At 46.7% G+C, this 9,650-nt stretch overlaps 1 protein-coding gene across 1 annotated transcript in view; it reads left to right on the top strand.

The window, feature by feature from the left end:
- The window catches only part of LOC128845976 (cathepsin G-like), a 171,759-nt gene that overhangs the window by 106,731 nt on the left and 55,378 nt on the right, over positions 1-9,650 (top strand). The gene's annotated exons all lie outside the window — the stretch shown is intronic.

Genomic DNA, 9,650 nt, shown 5'->3' with positions numbered 1-9,650 from the left:
ACCCCATCCCGCACCCAAACTCTTTCCTGAAACACACGCCGCACCCCCCTGCCGCAACTTGGAACCCCCTCCTGCACTCCAAACTCCTCGTCACCAGCCCGGAGCCCACACCCCCAGCTGGAGCCCTCACCCTCACACCCCAACCTCCTGCCCCAGCCTGGATCCACCTCCCACACCCTGAACCCCTCATTTCTGGCCCCAGTCCAGAACCTGCACCCCCACCCCAAAGCCCATGTCCCCTCCCACACCCCAACCCCCTGCCTCAGCCCAGACCCCTCCCACACTCCGAACCTCTCATCCCTGGCCCCACCCCAGAACCCACACCCTCAGCCGAAGCCCTCACCTCCTCCCACACCCCAACCACCTGCCCCAGCCTGGTAAAAATGAGGGAGTGGAGTGAGGGTGGGGGAGAGCGAGCGACAGAGGCCGGGGGGAATGGAGTGAGTGGGGGTGGGGCCTCGGAGACAGGGCGGGGCAGGGCCTCGGTGATGGGGTGGCAATGGAAGGGGCCTTGGAGAAGGGTTAGGGCAGAGGTGTTCGGTTTTGTGTGATTAGAAAGTCAGCAGCCCTAACGCTGACTTTCGGGGGCAGGGGGCAAAGCCGGGGGGCCTGCTGTAGTCTGATCAATGGCTGGAGTTCCAAGTGGTGCCTGTTGGCTCACAGTGGAGCAAGTTCAGCCTTTCCTTTCGAAAACTCAGCCGGGCATTTTGAAGGAGAATCTCAGCTTTCTTCTTCCTTTCTTTCAAGTGAGTCGCTCTAGATTTTATGGCTGTGGGTAAATACTTGAAAATGTGAACTCCAAAGGCTCAAAAACCAGAGAGCAAATCATTTATTGATTTATTAACCTCATGATTTGGGGGGACATGACATGATTTTTGAACATGGGGTGTTGGCCCTACTGCCTCTGCGTCTAACCCTTGGCAGGGGGAAAGGTACTTCCTCCTCGTGGGTTGCCCATTTAGGTTGGACGTATTCCTGAAGGGTTCATAACATGACATAATCCTTAATTAAAGATTAATCTTGAATTCATGGAGACACCACGCCAATCCTGGAGGCTTGGCAACCCTACCTGCAGCACAAGCCGCCTTCTCTCAAGAAGGAACACCTACAAGCGGACATGAGCATGGGGTTGGACTAGATGACCTCTTGAGGTCCCTTCCAACTCTGATATTCTATGATTCTATGATCCCCCAGCTCCGCCACTTCTCTGTTTTCTTGCTGCATTTTATCATTCTGTCTTCATCACAAATCACCCTTTCCCCTGCCCTGTGGGTCATTCTATCTGTTCCTCTTCCCTGCGTGTCTCTCTCCCTCCATCTTTGTTCCTCGTTCTCTGGTCCCACCTGTTTCCTCCCTCCCTTGTTCTCTACCTCATCTTCTGCTTTGCCCACCCTTGATTCATCTCCTACCTAGAAATTTAGCCAGGAGAGTGAGGGTAACCCCCCAATTCTGGCAAAAAGTGGTGTGGGATCTTCAGCAACGACCCCTGATTGGGATCTCAGTTTTACGGCTCCTCCCGCAGGTGGTCCAGCAGCAGAGCGCCCCCTAGCCCCACTGGCTCAGTATTGACACAAGGGACCTCTAGCTCCTGCATTCCAAGCAGTGCAGGCTGGAAGATTCATAGTTGGCCAGGGGGAAATCAGACCAAATGTGAGACATTTGATGAGGAGGTAAACAATCATGAGTTAAAAGGTCTTGCAAAAACAAATCCTCAGGTGCCCGCAGATGCTCCTACACATTGGCATTCTCTGACATCACGGCCTGCTCCTGTTCCTCCTCCTGTTCATGTGTAGATAAAAGCCTGAAACACTTGGAGAGCTTTAATTTTCTCTGCCCCATGCAGAGGTAACAGGATAAATGATCCACACCTCTGCTTACTTCTCTGTGGGGAAAACACACCTGTTCTGCATTGCATGAGCCAAAGGGTGACTCATGGGAATGCAAACGTTCTCACTGACCTCCCGAGAGCCACATCAAACACGGAGCCGTGGCAGGAAACAAACCTACCAGACTGTAGGTCACGGCAAGTTCGGCTCTGGACTGTATTTCACCTGCAAACTGTTAACAATACAGGCAGCTCCAGAGGGAGTGCCACCAAAACACCCCCGGTTCAGCTTTGTGTTGACAAGAGCAGCTGAGGACACAGACAATAATAGACCCAGAGCTAGGTTCTTGACACCACTGGTTCCCTAGGGCCTAGGTTTCTGGCCCTATGCCCAGTGCAATTCAAATCTGTTATTATTATTATTTATTTGGATTTCAGTAGGACCTAACGGCCCCAGTCCATTGTGCCAGGTGCTGTATATGTGTTTGTTATTTATATTACCATACGATTTAGGGGACCCAGTCATGGACTAGGCCCCATTGTGCCAGGTGCTGCACAAACACAACACAAAAGACAATCCCTGCCATGAAGAGCTGACAATCTATCAATGGGATCACTCTTCAAGCTGTGCACAGTCTCTTCACAAGCGCACAGTCAACCTGTGGAACTCCTTGCCAGAGGATGTTGTGAAGGCCAAAACTATAACAGGGTTCAAAAAAGAACTAGATAAATTCATGGAGGATTAGGGTTGCCACCCGGCCAGTCCGAGTTCCGGCTTGTGTGTCCAGGTGCCATTTGACAAGACCTGATATCTGGGTTTTTTGGATCTGGAGTGGAAGAGGTGGATCAGAGGGTGTGGTCTGGGAGAGAGGTTTATCTCACGGTGACACTAACACTTTTGACTGGCTGGCCAGGAAGTACCACCCCCTCATATCTGAGGACTTCCAGAAACAATCAGAAACACAGATGGACTGGGGCTGCAATTGCTCTCTAACAGTCCCACCTCTGGGACCCACTTCTGGGATTCACAGCATGGCAGTCAGCACGTCCCAGAGCGCATGTGGGTGTCCAGCGCCATGGGGCTGGAAGTCCACTCTTGCCCATCATAAATGCCAGCTGCCGCTGGAGGGATTAGGAGCATTTAGATCCCAGGCTGTGATTAGGTCGCTGACGTTCCTTTGTACAGACTAACACCTTTCACCTGGGATTCGGGGCAGGACTGCTAAGGGCGCAGCCGCAGAATGCGCTGGTCCAGTGAAGCTGCCTGCAGAAAAGAGCATCTGAGTGGCAAGGAATGGCTTAACTGGGCAGGGTAAGGACGCGACAGGTGAAGCCTCTGGTATGGCACTCAAGGTGTATATGTTCTGTATGCGGCTCCTCCAATACATTACGTAAAGAAGAACCCCACAGACTAGACAGTGCCATATAGGCACAACCCTGGTAAAGTTTTATGAATGAAACAATATTCATTCATAAAACCGGTTACCCCAATAACTGGCTAATTAACAGTTAAAATGCTTGTTAAGAGCCATAGCTGTTCAGTCAGCTGCCTTTGTAAGTTTCACTATCAATCCAATTCCTGCTTAAATCACTGAGACTTGCACTGCTTCAGTATTGTAATTTCTGTTCACCATTTATTACACTTGCCTACAGTGTAACGTCTGTTCACTGTTTGCCATCCATTATACTTGTCTATATTGTAACTTCTGTTCACTGTTTGCCATATTGTAATTCAAACCCCATTTTAAAATGCTTACTCCATTTTGTAAGGGCTTGCTGCAACCTTCATTTTTGCAAACCCTGCTGTAATCTTATTAGTTTAAGTCATGTGCCCCAGCCCCCTAATCATTTTTGTTGCCCTCCACTGGACTCTTTCAAATTTTTCCACATCCTTCTTGTAGTGTGGGGCCCAAAACTGGACACAGTACTCCACATGAGGCCTCACCAATGTCGAATTGAGGGGAATAATCACTTCCCTCCATCTGCTAGCAATGCTTCTACTAATGCAGCCCAATATGCCATTAGTCTTCTTGGCAACAAGGGCACACTACTGACTCATATCCAGCTTCTCATTCACTGTAATCCCCAGTTCCTTTTCTGCAGAACTGCTGCTTAGCCAGTCAGTTCCCAGCCTATAGTGGTGCATGGGATTCTTCCATCCTAAGTGCAGGACTCTGCACTTGTCCTTGCTGAACCTCATCAGAATTCTTATGACTCAATCCTCCAATCTGTCTAGGTCACTCTGGACCCTATCCCAAGCCTCCAGCATATCTACCTCCAGCTTAGCGTCATCCGTGAATTTGCTGGGGCACAATCCATCCCATCATCCAGATCATTAATGAAGATGTTGAACAAAACCGGCCCCAAGACTGACCCCTGGGGCACTCTGCTTGATACTGGCTGCCAACTAGACTTCGAGCCATTCATCACCACCCATTGAGCCCGACAATGTAGCCAGCTTTCTATCCACCTTATAGTCCATTCATCCAGTCCATACTTCTTTAAGTTGCTGGGAAGAATACTGTGGGAAACCGTATCAAAAGCTTTGCTCAAGTCAAGTAGAAGGCAGCTTGGGTGAAAGTGATCATGAAATCATAGAGTTTGCAATTTCTAAGGAAGGGTAGAAGGGAGAACAGCAAAATAGAGAATGGATTTCAGGAAGGCAGATTTTGGGAAGCTCAGAGAGCTGATAGGTAAGGTCCCATGTGAATCAAGACTGAGGGGAAAAACAACTGAGGAGAGTTGGCAGTTTTTCAAAGGGACACTATTAAGGGCCCAAAAGCAAGCTATTCCGCTGGTTAGGAAAAATAGAAAATGTGGCAAAAGACCACCTTGGCTTAACCACGAGATCTTGCATGATCTACAAAATAAAAAGGAGTCATATAAAAAATGGAAACTAGGACAGATTACAAAAGATGAATATAGGCAAACAACACAGGAATGCAGGGGCAAGATTAGAAAGGCAAAGGCACAAAATGAGCTCAAACTAGCTACAGGAATAAAGGGAGACAAAAAGACTTTTTATCAATACATTAGAAGCAAGAGGAAGACCAAAGACAGGGTAGGCCCCCTGCTTAGTGAAGAGGGAGAAACACTAAGAGGAAACTTGGAAATGGCAGAGATGCTTAATGACTTCTTTGTTTCGGTCTCCACCGAGAAGTCTGAAGGAATGCCTAGGTTTAGCAGATAAAATAAAAAAAGAACAAGTTAAAAATCACTTAGAAAAGTTAGATGTTTGCAAGTCACCAGGGCCTGATGAAATGCATCCTAGAATACTCAAGGAGCTAATAGAGGAGGTATCTGAGCCTCTAGCTATTATCTTTGGAAAATTATGGGAGACGGGAGAAATTCCAGAAGACTGGAAAAGGGCAAATATAGTGCCCATCTATAAAAAGGGAAATAAAAACAACCCAGGAAACTACAGACCAGTTAGTTTAACTTCTGTGCCAGGGACGATAATAGAGCAAGTAATTAAGGAAATCATCTCCAAACACTTGGAAGGTGGTAAGGTGATAGGGAACAGCCAGCATGGATTTGTAAAGAACAAATCATGTCAAACCAATCTGATAGCTTTCTTCGATAGGATAATGAGTCTTGTGGATAAGGGAGAAGCTGTGGATGTGGTATACCTAGACTTTAGTAAGGCATTTGATACGGTCTCGCATGATATTCTTATCGATAAACTAGGCAAATACAATTTAGATGGGGCTACTATAAGGTGGGTGCAGAACTGGCTGGATAACCGTACTCAGAGAGTTGTTGTTAATGGTTCCCAATCCTGCTTGAAAGGCATAACGAGTGGGGTTCCGCAGGGGTCTGGTTTGGGACCAGCTCTGTTCAATATCTTCATTAACGACTTAGATATTGGCATAGAAAATCAGTTTCACACATACAGAATGGGAAGAGACTGCCTAGGAAGGAGTACAGCAGAAAGGGATCTAGGGGTTATAGTGGACCACAAGCTAAATACGAGTCAACAGTGTGATGCTGTTGCAAAAAAAGCAAACCCATGATTCTGGGATGTATTAACAGGTGTGTTGTGAGCAAGACACAAGAAGTCATTCTTCCGCTCTACTCTGCTCTGGTTAGGCCTCAGCTGGAGTACTGTGTCCAGTTCTGGGCACCGCATTTCAAGAAAGATGTGGAGAAATTGGAAAGGGTCCAGAGAAGAGCAACAAGAATGATTAAAGTTAAAGTTAAATGATTAAAGTCTTGAGAACATGACCTATGAAGGAAGGCTGAAAGAATTGGGTTTGTTTAGTTTGGAAAAGAGAAGACTGGGAGGGGACATGATAGCAGTTTTCAGGTATCTAAAAGGGTGTCATAAGGAGGAGGGAGAAAACTTGTTCACCTTATCCTCTAAGGATAGAACAAGAAGCAATGGGCTTAAACTGCAGCAAGGGAGGCCTAGGTTAGACATTAGGAAAAAGTTCCTAACAGTCAGGGTGGTTAAACACTGGAATAAATTGCCTAGGGAGGTTGTGGAATCTCCATCTCTGGAGATATTTAAGAGTAGGTTAGAAAAATGTCTATCAGAGATGGTCTAGACAGTATTTGGTCCTGCCATGCGGGCAGGGGACTGGACTCGATGACCTCTCGAGGTCCCTTCCAGTCCTAGAATCTATGAATCTGTTTTTTTTTAAATGCAGTTGGGGGATGAGGGGCTGCTTTTTTCTTGTTACTTTAGGAATATCAAATCATGACTTGCACATGCCCTTGCAGGGCCATAAGAACTGGGGCGTCAGCTCTTGCAGCCACTAATCGATTTACGTGGGTGTTGAATCAAGATCTTTCCTTCCAGCTATGTGTCAGGTTGAGTTAAACAGTCTGAATAACAATCACTCCCCCACTTCGTTAACCAGGTTTCATTTGTATGGCAGCCGATACCTATCTAGGCACTTAGGCGGCCCTTATCACCGTAGTACCCGAGTGTAGAGCCCTGCAAATCTGCCGATATCTGCATACCATGTTTGCGGATTGTGGATTGGATGTGGATACAAATTTTGTATCCATGCAAGGCTCTACCTGAGCACCTCACAGTCATCAATAGATTTTATCCTCACAATCCATCCCATCATCCAGATCATTAATGAAGATGTTGAACAAAACCGGCCCCAAGACTGACCCCTGGGGCACTCCGCTTGATACCGGCTGCCAACTAGACTTCGAGCCATTCATCACCACCCATTGAGCCCGACAATGTAGCCAGCTTTCTATCCACCTTATAGTCCATTCATCCAGTCCATACTTCTTTAAGGGGGTCAGTGCTAACGAAACAATTCAATTAAAGTGGTATGCCAACATTTTTATGGCTGACTTAGAACAACGCTTCCTCAGCTCTCGTCTCCTAACGCCCCTACTCTACTTGCGCTACATGGATGACATCTTCATCATCTGGACCCATGGAAAAGAAGCCCTTGAGGAATTCCACCAGGATTTCAACAATTTCCACCACATCATCCTCAGCCTGGACCAGTCCACACAAGAGATCCACTTCCTGGACACTACAGTGCAAATAAGCGATGGTCACATAAACACCACCCAATACCACAAACCTACTGACCGCTATACTTACCTACATGCCTCCAGCTTTCATCCAGACCACATCACATGATCCGTTGTCTACAGCCAAGCTCTAAGATACAACCGCGTTTCCGCCAATCCCTCAGACAGAGACAAACACCTACAGAAACTCTATCAAGCATTCTTAAAACTACAATACCTACCTGCTGAAGTGAAGAAACAGATTGACAGAGCCAGAAGGGTACCCAGAAGTCACCTACTACAGGACAGGCCCAACAAAGAAAGTAACAGAACGCCACTAGCCGTCACCTTCAGCCCCCAACTAAAACCTCTCCAGCGCATCAACAAGGATCTGCAACCTATCCTGAAGTATGATCCCTCACTCTCACAGACCTTGGGAGACAATCCAGTCCTCGCTTACAGACAGCCCCCCAACCTGAAGCAAATACTCACCAGCAACTACACACCACACAACAAAAAACACAAACCCAGGAACCTATCCCTGCAACAAACCCTGTTGCCAACTTTGTCCACATAGCTATTCAAGGGACACCATCATAGGACCTAACCACATCAGCCACACCATCAGGGCCTCGTTCACCTGCACATCAACCGAGGTGATATATGCCATCGTGTGCCAGCAATGCCCCTCTGCCATGTACATTGGCCAAACAGTAGAGTCTCTACACAAAAGAATAAATGGACACAAATGAGATGCCAAGAATTAGAACATTCAAAAACCAGTCGGAGAGCACTTCAATCTCCCTGGACACCCAATAACAGATGTAAAAGTGGAAATTCTTCAAGAAAAAAACTTCAAAAACAGACTCCAATGAAAAACTGCAGAACTGGAATTAATTTGCAAACTGGACACCATCAAATTAGGCCTGAATAAAGACTGGGAGTGGATGGGTCACTACAAAAACTAATTTCCCCCTACTGTTACTCACACCTTCTTGTCAACTGTTTGAAAAGGGCCACCCTGATTACATTGGCCTCGTTACCACTACAAAAGTGATTTTTCCTCCCTTGGTATCCTACTGTTGAGAATAGCCCACTTCCACTTTAATTGAATTGTCTTGTTAGAACTGACCCCCCACTTGGTAAGGCAACTCCCATCCTTTCATGTTCTGTGTATATATTCTGCCTACTGTATTTTCCACTCCATGCATCTGATCAAGTGGGTTTTAGCCCATGAAAGCTCATTCCCAAATAAATGTTAGTCTCTAAGGTGCCACAAGTACTCCTCGTTGTTTTTTTTAAAGACCCATGTATACTTAAAGACACAGCAGCTCATTTTTACAAAAGCAAGAAATATGTTTCAAATGCGAGAAGTACAGTTTGTTACACGGATTTAATTGCTGATAGGAAGATGGAACAAGCAAGCTGGATTTCTAGTAACACCATGAAAGCACCAAAGAAATATTCACATTTCCACAGGTAAGTGAGGCACTCGGAGCCCTTTATCCGACAGATTCCTCATGGGAAGTTAGGGAGCACTGAAACACTTCTTCAAAAGCATCCAGAAAAGGCTCAGTGATTTCGTCAACTGTGACATGTCTCTGGAGTTCTTCGCTCAGGGAGGTGACACCCGTCCCTTCGAGTCCACAAGGAACAATGTGATCAAACCACGTAAGATCTGTGCAGCAGTTTAGCGCCAGCCCATGAGAGGTTATATGCCTTCCACAATGGACACCTGAAAAGCAAAACATACATGTCACCTCGTTCAGTGCTATGTACCACACACCACCCCTCCCCCACAGTCATCTTAAATGTCAGATCCCAATGCCAGAAGGGACCATCGTGATCATCTAGCCTGATCTGTATAACACAAGCTACAGAACTTCCCCCAAATAACCCCTAGAGCAGATCTTTCAGAAAAACATCCAATCCTGATTGAAAAATTACCAGTGATGGACAATCTGCTACAGCCCTTGGCAAGTTGTTCCAATGGTTAAATATCCCCTTCACACTAAGACTCCTATCCACCTTACCACATAAGTTGCCCAGCTGATGAGGCACCAATGCTGTAGTGCTTATCAGCAGCGAGGGCGCTGAGACCATAGCTTATCACGTTCACCAATACGGTCTCAATGTTTCCTTGTACTCCCCCACCATCTGTTATCTCATCTTACACTTCAACTGTAAGTTCTTTGGGGGCAGAGACCTGCCTGTCTGCACTGTATTTGTTACTGGGGTTCCCAGGCTCTATTATAATACAAATCTAGCCCAGGGCACTCAGTTAATTGTTATTGCAGAGACATGCAGGCATGGTGTGCAGTCCCTCATGAGGAAGTGAAAT

The sequence above is a fragment of the Malaclemys terrapin genome, chromosome 12, assembly GCF_027887155.1.
Source record: "Malaclemys terrapin pileata isolate rMalTer1 chromosome 12, rMalTer1.hap1, whole genome shotgun sequence".
Taxonomy (NCBI): domain Eukaryota; kingdom Metazoa; phylum Chordata; order Testudines; family Emydidae; genus Malaclemys; species Malaclemys terrapin.
Note: the sequence above shows the minus strand (reverse complement) of the source record. Positions and strands in the feature narration are given on the sequence as shown.